General features: G+C 42.2%; 1 protein-coding gene across 5 annotated transcripts in view; it reads right to left on the bottom strand.

Moving 5' to 3' along the window:
* Positions 1 to 12,447, bottom strand: part of atp2b4 (ATPase plasma membrane Ca2+ transporting 4) — a 96,281-nt gene extending 83,834 nt beyond the window's left edge. For 2 of the 5 annotated variants that reach the window (XM_036559850.1, XM_036559849.1), the window contains exon 1: positions 11,561 to 12,447. The gene's annotated coding sequence lies outside the window, so the exon portion shown is untranslated. The remainder of the gene's footprint in view (positions 1 to 11,560) is intronic. The other 3 variants (XM_036559847.1, XM_036559848.1, XM_036559846.1) reach the window with 2 other exon arrangements.
* Between the last annotated feature and the right edge of the window lie 2,716 nt (positions 12,448 to 15,163).

Genomic DNA, 15,163 nt, shown 5'->3' with positions numbered 1-15,163 from the left:
AGCACATTTAACATTCCATCCCGTCTGAGAATGCCAACTATGGATTATTGCCAGGAATTAACTGAGAAAACACAACTTCTGAACGGTAAAGCAAGCAGTAAATTAATATGACTCACTGTGTAGTTCCTTCATTTTGTGACCTGAAAAATCTACATTACTGTAACATTTGTCAAACTATCCATTTAAAATTGACAATCTTCCAGCTTTATAGGAAATGGCAAAAAAAATCATTTGGCAACTGGAAGGCTTCACAATATCTGTCACAGCAGGTCATGGCTCCGTTTGACAAGAGCAGGCTTCTGCTCAGCTGGGAACACATGGACGCCAGTGGCGTCAGTGATGGGGTCAAGAGTTAAACCCTTCTGACCTCCATAAGGCCTCTCTGGTTTCATTAATACTAGGGGTAAGTCACAGGAGGTGACCAAAGACCTTGGGCTTGTCTAGTGAACAACCAGCTGTTTTTCCAGCTCATGTGCTTCCATCTGTCCAAGGATCTCACAAGGGAACAGCAAATGAACTGTCTCATAGCTGCTCCTACAGACCGCTCCACCCAATGTTAGCCAATCACCCCAGAGAAAGCCCAATTCAAGTACAGCTTTGAAACATTTTACTACACTACAAATGGATGAACTGTGAGACACATGAAATAATACGATTCCACAAACTTTGTGGAAAAGAAGGCAAGGCTGAGAATCCTAAAAGGAAACATCTGACAAAGACTCAGATGACTCTTGCTGAAATATTCTCCCCCCTTTCGAGCGTCACAAGACGCTTGAAGATGTGGTGAGAATGAGCTTGCCCACTTAAGCAAGCTCTGTGAATGTGAAGCATTTGGCAACTATAATGGGGCTTTTTTAACCAGGCTAATGGAATTTCTCGTAAAGGCCCTCAGTTGACTCGCACGACTCAACAATACAATTCTTCTCCAGCATTAGCCGTATCACGGCTTGATCTACCGTGCCGTGTTATGTCACATGCAAAACCACATTTGCAGCTGGCCCTAACTCAGCAATGGAAAAAATAGAGAGAGGGAGGCTCCAACAAAGGGTCCTTCTTGCACTACGTTCTGGCACTGAGCCTCGCTCACATGTTGCCGTCTTGCCTACAGCCTCTCTGCCTGACTGGGGGCTCTTGTCTGCAACAGCTTAAGGGGAAAGCACAGGCGCCTGAAGCCAGTGTGTGCAATATACATTTTCATCCTGCTTAAGTTTGCCTCATCTGTCAAACTTTAATCAGTCTCTTGTATGTAGAGGGTTGTGATATGGAAAACAACACGGTTGACAAGGGCATTCTGAGAAACTTCCCCAAATCAGGGTGAGGACAGTTTGATGTGATCACAACAGGCAACAACAGTCCAACACACAAATTAGACATGAACACCCAAATTAATAGGGGACATCTTTGATTCCCTTTTTTTTTACTATTTAGACATAATGAGCAAATGTACTGAATCATGAAAAAGTCTGTGCTGGCTGTGAAATGCAACTAAAGTTGGCTGCAGAGCAATTTTAAGTCGCTGAAGGAAGGTGGAAAAATAACATCCTAAGTGTTTGCAACACTGAGGCCTGTGGTGAAAATGTCTTCCATGAGGACTGCCACTCAGGAACAATGTGTAAGCACCACACCCTTCTCCAGTACCCAAACAAGCCCTTCCCTCCACTGTGTGCTGAGAGGCAAATGCATTGCGCTGGCAGAGAGCTAAAAGACCAGCCTCGCTATCTTTCCACCACTCATGAATAATGGGATGGTGCGCGCGATCTAAAGTCTGACGCATATGTTTTCGCTCAGATGTCATAACAACTCTAGAGAACACTGAGCCGAGCCCAATCTATCTGAGTGCACGGCCATATTTTAGAGGCATATTTGTCGTTTAGCGGATCTGTTGAGGAGCTGGGCCACTGCTCTATGGAGGCAATCACAATGCAGGCAGGCGTCTTAGCCCACTGAGGCGAAAGAGACACAAGCAGTTGATGAGCAGCCACAGGGTACAGAACCCACCCCAACCCTTCTGCCCAGGGCCTCATGGGGAGTCATCACACCCAAGAGTTCCCCACTCGGCACTTTGCCCAGCAGCTAAATTAGCACTGTGCCTGTGCCAGGCACATCCGAGACACAAACAACTACAACCAACCAATGGTGGGCATAGGAAAAAATTAAGAAAATTGACTTAGGTCAAAAGTTAGGTCAGTCATCAACAACAAGAGGTACCGTTAACCAGCTATGAGTAGAAGTTCAGAAAGTTAAGCAGATTAAGGAAAACGCACAAGCGTTAACTATGAAGAAGCCTCTCTGATTTCCATTTCTTCCTACTCTGCTCCTTCTCTACACGTCAGCTCAGCTCTACAGACGCTTGGCTTTGGGCATGAATGCACTACAACGCTTCATTGTTTTGTGCCTGAGTTTTTCCTTCTCTAAAAAATTCAATTGTCAAGGGTGAGCATGAATCCTGAACCCATTTGCCCGTTATTTGTACAATGAAACACAATGACAAGTTAAAGAGTTAGAAGAAAATATATGCAATCATGCGACATCAGATTTAGTAGTATTACTCTCAACTGAACAAAAATCAATATTGTGCCAGATATAAATTTTTGCATAACCACATGACACTGCAAGACAGTCATGACATATTGTCTACTCCACAGGATCACAGCTAGTTATATCCATAGAACATCTCTGCTAGGGCAAATGAGTCAAACACTTTAAAATCCTTTAAGCACTGTATGGAAATTAAGCATGCAAGCTACACTGTAAAACCTAATGAGTTAAGTCAACTCAAATGAAGAAACCGACTGCCTTAAATGGTTTAAGTTAAACAACTCAAACACTTAAATGGTTCCCTGAACTGACTATGAACATGTCATATACACTTAAGTAAATTGAGTAAATTGTACTAACTGGCTAACTGTTAACAAAGCCTTATCCAGCTTAATATTACTCTGGACCATCTTGCCAAAAGCTGACAGTTTAGCCCAAAGTTTGGATGTAGTCTCTGTTGCACTTATCCACCACAGAACCACACCCTGGGAACTCAGTAACTCTGCTCTCTCAACACTGATTTTCAATCAATATTGATGAACATGACCTACAACCTTTTCAAAACAAGTACACACCCAAGGGAAGGTAGGCTGGAGAGAATGAGAACACACAGACGGTAGGGTACACAAGGTGGAAAGACATGCCCAATATGCAAATACATGGTACCAAGAGCCAAAAGGAATAATGTGGGTTTTACTCAAGAAGGCCGCATTGACCAAACATTTATCAAGTAAAGCTGAGAAGTCTAAATTTCAATAAGTTCATTCAACTCAAAGTTCTGCTTTGAATGTCTAAAATCATCAAAATAAAGTTACAAGAAGCATGCAGAGTCCAAATCATTTAAAAGTAAAAATTAATGTAAATCTATCACATAAACTTCCTGATACAGAACACTCCAACAACTCAACCACTAAATCAACTGATGTTTAACTAAAAACATAAAAACATATTCCTCTTTCGCTGAGTAGACCAGCTCCTCCTGACAGGCAGACAAGACCGATTCATGTGCTTAGCAACAATCACTTTTAACATAGGTAATTCTGAATAGGCTAAAACTAGGACTGATACATACATGGAGTAAACAGTCTGTCATACATTATATGTGTGCATATATAGTTAGGAGAGGAGAAAAGAATCCAGCCACACTAAATTTTCAACAATCTTTAAAAACAACCCCTTACTGGCCTGTTTGTATTTGTGTATAGAGTCAACTTAAATAAAAATAGTGAATATAATATATTTAAATAAGTTACCATAATTCAAAATATGCTTAAAAAAGATTTTACTCAAAATAACTGAGTTATAATAGCAACAGCACTCTTATTTCTAAAGAACATACCTGATAACTTGCATATTTTTGCCTATGTTGCTAGAACTGGCTGAGTTCATTTGTTTACAGTTGAAGCAATATTTACTGTTGTTTACTATTGTTATTTTAACCTAACAAAAAATAAGCTAAGACAAAGACATTTACACAAGTTGTACATTCACAAGCGATTTATGCTTAACTGCACAGTCCAGCTAAGAAAGATTAATTAACATATAAAAGGCCAGGTCATTTCAAAATCATCAGAACTTCCCAAGTCAAAAGCAACTGTCATGTATTGTAACCAACCCTGAAATTGTTTATTCGAAAGGCACTCAATTAGCTGTAATTGAAAGCTAACACCCTATTTGATAGGATTTTTAATTAGGAGGCTGACAGTATCAGTCTAATGGGTCTTTCACACAGAGAGACTAATCCTTTTAACTCTAACCCTCTCTCTTCCTCATCAGTCCTGTCTCTTTATCAGCCCCTCAAACCAGCACCTGCCAGCTTTCATCCCTCAGCTTGAGGAATAACTCGGGACAGAGAAAACCTAGATGCATCTCCAGTCAGCAGAAGAGGCTGAGCTAATTTTCAAGAAATTGCTCATCACATGAGTCTTTGGCACAGTAAGTGAACTCCATCTTATACTGAAGCAAATGCAGTCCATGTCAGAGAAGTCTTATTTTTCTTGAAACAACAAGGATTCTTTAGAGTCCTCATTTGTCAGCTCCCTTTGATCACATCACAACTGTCACTGAAAGAGCTCCTCTCTCCAAGAACTGCCTGGTTGAAATCTCGGCTATAATTAACCTACCAAAGGCTTCTTATGCTTCATTGTAATTGTGTGTCCCTAATACCAGGCACCACGATGTTAGACAGGATTGCACTGGTGGTGAAGTTTCTATTGCCCTTGAAGAACTTGCGTAGCTTTTGAACTGCTGCTTATCACAGTCTGCTGACTCCAGCTAAATCAAGCGGCACGCCGTCTGCGGGTCTGATCCTCTCAAGAGAGATGAATATGTAGCAGGCTGATCCATGTGTTAGAGAGAGAGAGGGGGGGGAGAGAGAGAGAGAGAGACAAAGAAAGAAAGAAAGATAAATAGTTTGGATGTAAGAAGGAGCTCAGGTGGCTTGATTAGGCCATTAGACTGTGTATAGATTTCACTATAGCCAGCACAGCAGTGCAACACACACAAATTTGAGGGATTTTTGTTATTTAACTTTTCAATAGAAATTTTTGGTCCTGTTTACAAACAACTGCACAATTACTGTAAAATAGATTATTGTAGTGTTGCACCAACACCAATACCTATGACTGACTGACACCATGAAGCAATTTCTGACTCGTGCATGGCACCAGTAGACACAAAAACACATCGGCAGTGTGGGATGACAAGCAGCAGTAAAAACACACAGATTCTTTCCTGGGTCCAGACACATGGTCTGAGACTATACAAGACGGCATTGATATTTTTTGTTGCCATTTCATTCATTTTTTCAGATGGCTTCCTGCCATCCTGTTTGAAATTCCCATTACTATGGATACACCAAGTAAATCGATTTGCAGTTACATTCCAGGGGCTTCACATGGCTGGTGGCCTCAGATGGCCATTGTCTCAGACAATAATGGCCACCTGTCAGAGCTATGAGCTTTCTCATTTTTTCAACAACAAATGCATTCCTTGGGTAAAAGCATGTTTTTTGACTTTCAACGCGGCTTTAGAAAGATCACTTTCCCTTGAGAAGCTGGATAAGATCGAACTGTGTCCAAAACTAAGCTCTCTCCCCTCCCTTCCACCACACTCCAGATTAGATTTGTGGGTGCGCGTGAGGTGTCATTTTCCCCCATGAACTCCAGTTATCCTCCGTGGCTAATACAGCTGTGCTAAAAGCTCTGGTGCAGGACACTGTGAGGGTGCCAGCACTTGTCAAAGTCATTTCTACACTTTAAGTTTCCCAACCTCAAGCTCCTACTCACCCCGCCCTGTCTTCTCTGACTGGTCATGCTCTTAAGCCTGCCTGACCACTGTATAAGAGTAAGACGATGGATACAGCGGAGACTAAGCCCTCTCCAAGCAAGCGACCAGTAAGCGCTCTCCATAGAAGACTGAAGGGCTCTCTGTGCTATATTCCTTGCCTCCATCCGTATCTCTCTCGGCTCTCGTCCTCAAGAATGATCCACAAATTGATATGTGAGGGAAAGCGGTTCTATTCAATGTGACAAGCAAAACCGCTCAGCATCCCCCATTGAGGACTTAATCTTCAAAGCCTTGTATTTTCCATCTCCTCTTCTTTTCCTCCTCCCCATGGATTATTGACACCTCCGCCCACCGGAGCCCCCGTAGGACAAGGCCAGTGCTGGAGGCAGTGTGTTGGACTTGTCGATTGACTCTTGCAGGAGCGCTGGGAGACATCAGTGATTGTTATGTAACCGCCTTCACTGCGTGGGCCTGATGAGCGGCACAATCGCTCAAACAAAGCTCAGGAACAGCTCTGGCTAGCGGATGCCCTTCTGTGCTGGTCTACCACCAGCTTCACTTGCTTAGGTCTGTGCCTTGACCACTGGAAGAAGGGCTGCAAAGCTTGTCCCAGAACAGTAGAAAAACTCAGCTTGTAAAGATAATGAGCAAGTGCATGAGCATTTGTCTTAACCATGTCAGCTTTCTGGGTCCTTCCCCACAGACTCCCTGGCAGGTTTGTACTGTTCAGCACCATGCAATGTTTCTCTCCACACCCCCATCCTTTGTACCCCCTCTATAAAAGCCAATGTGGTGTGCTCAGATTACATTCATAGTTAAAGCTTGTCCTCCAAAGAAACCCACATATACACCCACTAATTCTCTCGCATATGTATATTCACACGGGCACACGCATACAACTCCACTGCATTCTAAAACTCTAAATTCATGCAAAGCCCTGCTTTTACTGACTGCCTGCACTGTCCAAAATGAAAGTGTGAGGGAGGAGAATGAGTTCAAGGGAGAGAAGAGAGCAAGATACATTCGGCACTTGCCCACACCATACTTTAATGAGAGAAGATGGGGTGGAAAGGGCACTCATCTTGCCCCCACCGAAAACAACACAAGTGCTGAAGCTCACTGTGACAGCAAGGGTCAAACAATAAAGCATGTTTGCTTTTCCAGCCCAGCGAGTGGAAGCATCTGTTACAGGCAGGCCCTTCTCTTCATCTCAGTCAGCAGCCGCTGTCTCTTCTGTTCTTAACAGTGGAGCAGACACCCCCCCCTCAATCCCCAAACTCCCCTGACCATTCAAACACATGCCATGACACACCAGCTCTAATAGAAAGTGGCTAATTTCCACATTTATTTACAAATACACTGTTTGCCTTTAGCTAAGCCCCAGGGCAGGTCACTCCCAGCCCATCATGATGTGTGGACTCTTTGGCAGAGCTGGCAAGCACGGCAACACACTCGCTCAATTAGCATAAGCACACAAACTGCGCTGTTAGAGAACAGACAGGAACACAGGCTGAGAATCACCTGAACTCATTAATCATTACACAGCCTTTCTTGACTTGGGAACAACTGTTGGCCTCTTTAGAGGTGTTAATATTCTCACTAATGGCAAACTGGAGGGCACAAAAGGGCAGAGGTGACAAAATATGAGCAATACATCTGGTGGCGCGGTAAAGGACTGGCACACGACATTTTACATATAGGTATGTTAGTAGTTCAGTGAATTGCATCTTTGGTAATTGTGCATAAAGTCTTGCACTGGATGGAGCCTAAATTTAAGCAATATATATTCAGAAATTATTCCTGACATAAACGTATTTTTTTAATATTCATAAGCATGAGGATAAAACAAGAGAGGAACCAAGACTCAAGAGAGGAACCAAGACTCAAAAGAGGAACGCTTTTTCCGAAGTGGAATTATGATAGTGGTGTAAGTAATACACTCCCTCCACGGGCTAGACACACAAGTAACAGAATGAATGTAACTGCATCTGGTCACACTTGTGCAACAGTCTGATTATGGAGGCAGAACTCTCCCCATTTATGGACTGCTGTTACACAGAGAGACTTACCAGAGCTCAAGGCTGGTGTTGCCCTGGCCCTATCTCTTTTTGGTGGGGAGGAAACACAAGACAGTATAACCCTCTCTCTTAATTAGAGGGAACAGATGCTAGCCAAGTAAACACAGCTTGATATGCTCAACAATAAACTGCATCAGTCTGCTGGAGTTTGCACCACTGACAAAAAGTTCTTGTTGAACTATGTACAAGCCCCTAGTGCTGTGTAAAGTGCAAAAAGTGCAAATCCCCCCCAACACATACACACACTCACACACACACATACATACATATACATATTCACAGTGGTTTTCTTGCGACTCACCAAATCATTTACCCCTGTAACATAACCAGCTACACTATGTCAGTTAGCTTGGCTGATCTGTAACTGTTAAACACACCAGCATCCTTGCTTTATAACACAAAGATAAACCCTACTTTGAGTCATTTAGAGTAATTTCACTGTAGGAAAATATTTAATGAGACATAATGGAATATCTTTTCTACACAATGGGAGCCCAGTCCTGGTGCTACCACCCTGGTGAGCTTAGATGCAACACACCTGCCTCTAATAATTTGATGCCCTTGTAAGCTTTCATTACCTAGATCACATGTGTTTGATCAGGGTTGAGCAGCCCTGCTCTAGACCATAAAACCAATTTACATTAATAAAAATCCACAAATAACTTTTCAATATAAAAAGACTTATAATGAAGATACAACTCACTGAAGGCTGAACAAAGTGTGTCTAAAGCATGATAAATAAGGTTATGGAGGATTATTTTTGATATGGTTATTGTAGTTGTCCACTGTATTTAACTGTTTCAGTAGTTACAATGCACTCCTACATAATGCAAAATAAGCAGAACTAGACATTTGCTTGAAATCACCAAACTGGTTTCAGTTCTACACTAATATTTAATTGATGTTTATGATCAACTCAATGAAGCTTTAATCAAACCATGGTGAGGGCATTCAACATACATAGGCTGACTTGTAACCATTAGTTAAATTTCAAGCAAATCACAGAGAAAAAATAATGTATTTTTGCTGCAAATTTACTAAACCTGTTTGATTGAAAACCATCTCAATGTGTGTTAAATGTAGACATATATGATACATATATTTATAATTAGCATAAATCAAAATATTAATGGAAAATAACAAGTCAAAACACTAAATTAACTGTTAATATGTGTGTTTGCTTATATTACAAAAGTAATTCTATGAGTATAATTGCATGTATAATACAAGTGGCAGTAGCCAAAGAACTCATTACTTTAATATTTCACACTAAAAAACAAATTCAGTATTTACTATTTATATCACAGTTGGCACGCGGCAAGTCTTTCCATCCATCTTTCCGATGACCGGGCCTGAATGGAGTAATTTATTGCAACAGCATTTTTTTCCTACAAAGGAAGTGAAATAGGCAAGCTTGCACATGCAAAAAACGGTGTAAAAAAGTTCCCAATTATTTTTGTTTCAAAAGAGCCACGCTCCCAGTTTGCAACTTGTGTCCCATGACGCTGAAGATAAATGTTTACAACACACTACTGCATTTTTTAATGGAAGGCTGGAGTCTTGGAACTTTTCTGGAATGTGATTGTTCCAACAATGAGAAACTGATTTTCTAAATCAACAGCATAAAAACATATAACAGTTTGCAGGGCCATGTGTTGTGCTGTTGTGATATCAGTATGTTTTAACCAGCACTGGAGTTGAACTTACTACCTGTAATGGATAACTGTGAATTAGAATCCATAAAGTCTCAAACAGAAACTGATTAATACCCTACCAACACAATGCATCAGATTAAGATGTGTGGTGTTAATTCGGTCAAGCTATATGCATTAATTTTGTGGTGCAATCTGGCTTGCTCCCTTCCACTAGACCATGTAAAAAGACACACTGCTTCTGTTAATTGCTCAGTACAGACCCAGACACTGCAACTGGACAAGTAGCAACATGAAAAATATGAACCTTTTAGTGCTGTTTGTGCACACATAATTCAATAAATGTATCAACTTGAATTAAGTACATTATTTCCAACTCTTCTACATGCAAGAAAACAAATTAAAATGTTTAAAAAAAGTAGGCAAATAGGGTCTTGAACAAGCAGGCTTTGTGAGTGCTTAATGATAAACAAACTAACTGCCAGGACATGCAGAAAACAAATCCTGCAATTCATCCCTGCACCGCCTCCACAACTCTGGCCTTGTACTGAGGTGATGTGTTTGGGTCTGTAAAGCAAATGTAACGTGACCTGTGCTCTGTGACTGTGCCAAGCCAACAGCTCACAAACAAGAGACTCAAAATAACATGCATGCATGTACAGATTCAACAAAAAACACTTAATTACAAACAGTATGACCCAACATAAGCTTATATGAAGGGCACCAAATGCCATAAAAGCGTCCAGTCCCAAGAACCCACAAAGCTCACGCATAGTGCAACTGTAATTGGCAATTACATCTGTAATAACAATGTCTTAAATTCTAAGAGATTAAAAAGGTGACTACATCAAAGCATTTGCAAAGTTCAGGTAATGTTTTTGAGGGGTTATCAGAGAGATTCCACACTGACAATATAGTTTTTTTTTTTTATTATAGGTTTTTTTTTCTTCATCGTCAGTGCCCATAATTCTGAAGAACACCATCTTTGGGTCCCCAAACACCCACCCAAGGTGTTTAGTACACAAAGTCTATTAAGATTTTCCTTTCCCTTACACTCTAGTCGTTTTGGAATGCTGGCCATAGTGGAGTGTCCTCATCGCAGTGCAGTGCTAAAAAGGTGCATCGCAAAATCAGAAGCTTTCGCACCCTGAATGCATTTTTAAGTTTGAATTTTTTGCAAGGTGACTAGATTCGAAAAGTGTTCGCGGAGTTCATGTTAGAGCTCTCTTCCAAAACTGGGACACTGGAGGTGTAACCCTCATCAGAGGTCCTGGGAAATCATTTCAGAAAGCAGCAAATTGCAGGGTTTCCCCCCTTCAGTGCAGTCCATGTAGGAGAGAAGATTACCCCCCCCAGTGACGTCACAGGCTCACCTTATGAATAAAGCTCAGCCTCTTTATTCAGATAGAGGAGCATGTTAGTACAGGTGCGAAAAATACAACCTAACAGTTCCATTTTCTGGATTTGCTCAGTCATTCTGAAACAAGGAGTTCAACAAAGGTGATGTGGCTACCGGCAGTGAGTTCACATCTTTAACATTCCCATTAATACACATCAGTTAATAAAGCCTTCAGTTCACGTTAGAGTGCTCCAATCGTACACGAGCGCTGCCGCTTAATAACGTCCTCCACGCCTGAATGCAGCATGTCTGAGGCGATGTAGTATTTTTAAGCGTTGTGGAAAAGCATGAGGAACGCTGGATGTCCATTTAGAGCAGATTTGCGATACTGTGGAAGCAGAAGGCTTCCCTGGTACTTCCGCATACATACAAATTATCTTCACTGGAATCGTGAATGTAGCTCGTTAGAAATGACAACAAAAATATGTTCGAAACAGCTTTTTCAACGGCTTAAAACGTGGACTAACAAGTGTCTGTAATACATTCGAGCAGCCTGCGTTTTGGAAACCAGTGAATTGTTCACAGAAAACGGACTAGCAACGCACACACCTGTAGAAATGAAGCAGCCGCGTGGACGAGGCAAGAAAACAAAAAAATGAACTAACCTTTTCTGTTGGCCTTCCTGTCAGGGAGAAGAGGGCATTGGGAAACCGCAGAGAAACGTGCAACTCCCGGGACCTTCCTCCTTCTGCTCCTCCTCCTCCTTCTTCTTCACTGCATGAAAGTACGTCCAGTCTCCCGAGTCTTCTGTGTGGAAAAAAACGCTCCTTTCCTTCGAGTATCTAAACCAGACCGTCAGAGGAGAAACGTCCCTCCGTCGACACGGTGGCGTGAGGAGAATAAACAAGTCGTTTTTTTTCTCTCAAAAGAGAAAACAAACACCTCAACTCCAGAAAAAAAACTCACAGCAGCTCGATATGTACGTTTCTGACCACAAGGTTTAACAGACACACACTTCTTCCGACGGAGACCGCTGACAGAATGGCGCTCGGTTAGTTAGCCTGGGGAAAGTAAGTTCGGTTAGCGCCAGTCCGCCGCCAAACTGCACTCAACTGGGCGTTTTTAGCCTCATAAGCTCGAGCTCGGAGTCCACGAGACAGAGCGCGAAAGGGAAAATGTCTTATATAACGGCAGCGCGCGCGAGAAGAGAAGAAGTAAGTAAGTAGCTATAGGAGGCGCCTCTTCGAAACAAATCCAGCCTCTCTTTTCCTCCCTCTCTCTCCTCTTCGGTCGAGAAGCCGCGGGAGGAGATAACGATAGATGGAGGGTAGGCTCCGTTTCGGTTCGAAGGTACGGCTAAGTGTTTACTCTGGGGTTGTTTTTGTGGTGGGTGGGCTCCTTTTCTCCTCCCTAACGGAAAGGAAAAAGTAGTGCGGGAAGGAAAACGCAGCCTTCTCGCCTCGCCTCGCCACGCCACGCCACGGGGAAAAAAAAGAAAACGACACCGCGCCGTGCCTGGAAATCGAAAGAGGGGAGATGACAAGCGGCAGAGAAGCGAGCGAGGGCTGGGTGGGAGTTTACCGCGGAGAGGGAGGGACTTCGCTCGGGCTTTGAGGGCCTTGGGGTGGAAACTGAGCTGTGGGCTGGTCGAAGATCAGGGCGCTAAGCCTGCTAATGCTGATCGGGAGCTGGGAGAAGCTGATCCAGAGTCAGCGTTTCTGCTCTGAGGGCGAGATGATCTACCCCACCCGCGGCTGGCTCTCCTCGTTGTAGGTGAACCATAAGGGAAACTCGAGTTATGAGAGCAACAGGAGGGCTGCTCATCAGTCTGATGTGCAAATGGGCGCCCAGATTCACGCCGCATTAAACAAAGTAGAATTAGAAAGACTAGGCGCGTCCTGCTCTAGTTTCTGTTGTTCAGACTGCCCTCGATCAGACGACACCATAATGCTGATAAAAAGTGAACTAAATCTCATGCACGAAGCGATAAGTGGGCCACTCCTCCTCAGTGAAGAGGTTTTGTCTGTAGACTGTCTTTAGTGGCGAATAATAGGCTGCGCCCAAAAGCGTGTACTCTTAAATAGTGTGTCAAACAGTAGTACATAGAGTAGGTATAGTATGTGGTTCTAGAGACAGCCTGCGAATGATCATAGTTACTGTAGTTACATAGTTATAGTACTGAGACGTGATGCCTGGAAGAAGTGGTCAAACACCAGGTGGTGTGACCAACATTTATTGTTTCAGACTTCAAGCAGGTTTGGCCGGACCTGTTTCCTTACTAGGTATAGGTTTGTTAAGACTCACCAACTATGCAGTGGCCCCTTGCTTAAATTGAAAAGAACAGGCATTCATGTACTGATTTGTTATAACACAAAGAAAAGTGGGCTTAAGCACTGTAAGGCTATGTGAAGAACCTCAAATGGTTAATGAAAGCATCCAGTCCACAAGAGAACCTGAGCCCAAATCTGATGCAGCATGTAGCCATAGCCCAAAACTGACCTCTAGATCCAGAACAATGTGCAAATCGTCAAAGACATCGAAGTTGTTAAGGACACTGAACCTCTATTGTTGGTTGTTCTCAGACTCACTAAAGCAGGCCTATTAAGATGTTAATTTCTCCTGAATTCTAGTTGCCGGCTATGGCTGAGTGTTCTCATCACAGTGCAGCATTGAAAAGCTGTATTGCAAACTGTAAATGGCTTTTATACCTTGCGGATATTTGAGAGTTTGGAAATATAACATTCCTTAGGGTGTGCCTCCTGAAATACTGGCACACTGAAGAGTTTATCAAGGTGCCATCTGAGCTGTGTACAAAGTTTGAGGTTCAGTGTGGAGGCGGCCTAGCATTGAAAGACTGTTTATTGGATTTTTTTTTTTTTATTTGATTTAGTCTGCCATAACCTCCTGATTATATAAACAGAGAGAGTTTAAAAAAGAAGACCCCATGTAGTCTCAGAAGAGAATAAAACCCCTGTTTGAAGCCTGGGGAGACACGTCCCAAAGGAGAGGGTAGAATGTATTCTTAGCCTCCTGCAGGTCTCCTATCACACAGGGATCGGAAAATGGAATGGTGTATTTACATTTGATACAAGTGGTGTTGTGGCAGCACTAGCAGGCAGTAGCTTAGAGAATGTTGCCAGCAGCCAAGAAGACACACTGTTCTTTCTCCTTCCTTCAACCTCTCATATTTTGTAAGATTTGTGTTACGCTAAAGGCATAGTGCATACGTGACATTCATGAAAGCTGAGCAGGACAGTGACCAATGTTCTTAAGATTTACAGCCACTGCTAAACATGTGGCTTATGAGCTACATTTCAGCCTTGGTCAGTAAAGTTACCATGGGTGAATGAATTCCTGGAAAGTTAAATGTGTTATGTTTTGCATTATAGTGATATGATAATTCTCTAGGTCTTCTACACTCATACTCTCCAGATTTTGAGAGTTTATTGTATGCTGGCAATTTTAATGTAGGATTTCCCACAGGGAGAATACTTCATTAAAGTGATTTGCTATCTATCTTTAACCAAACTCATAATGGTTTGCATTATAGTTATATTATAACTCTCTAGGTCTACATTTATACTCTCTAGATTTACAATTAAGTTTGACAGTTAATCTTACACAGGCAATAGAATTTTTTTAGAGAGGGGAAAATAACTCATTGAATGCATCTGCTATGTATCTTTAAACAAACATTCATGGGACACTTAAGTAAACATCAAAGCAAATGTTGATGATCTTTATTTTCATATTCCAGCCTCATAAACGAGATCCACCAAATAAACAGCATGCTTGAACTTCTGCTCTCGGCTCTACAACACTCTAATGGCTCATTTTCAAAGAAGAAAAGAACCATAAATGGATGAAAAAGAGCTGCAGAGCAGCAAGTTAAATGTTGTAAATATGGATGTAGAAGTCTCAGTTTATGTTTATTACAATCCCAGCAACTTGTGGGGGTCCCAGAGCAGCAGGCGAGTCTGGGGGCTGAGGAGGCAGATGGCCCAGCCGGGGAAAGATGAAATGTTTAGGGATGATGGAGAAAAGAACCAGAAAGAGTTTTTCCTTCAAATTTTAATACAGCAAAGCACAAAATGCCAGGAAAAACGTAATCTGGATGGCTCCCCAAAGACCCAGATATCATGCCTTTAAGCCTAAAACTACACGTTTGTGATGTAGTTTTTTTGAGGAAAAAGATTAACTGTTAGATTACACTTGAAGGGACCAAAAATGTTTCTTTGGAGCAATGCCATAGAAGAACCACATTTGGG

Source organism: Colossoma macropomum, unplaced genomic scaffold (genome assembly GCF_904425465.1).
Source record: "Colossoma macropomum unplaced genomic scaffold, Colossoma_macropomum, whole genome shotgun sequence".
Classification (NCBI taxonomy): Eukaryota; Metazoa; Chordata; class Actinopteri; order Characiformes; family Serrasalmidae; genus Colossoma; species Colossoma macropomum.
Note: the sequence above shows the minus strand (reverse complement) of the source record. Positions and strands in the feature narration are given on the sequence as shown.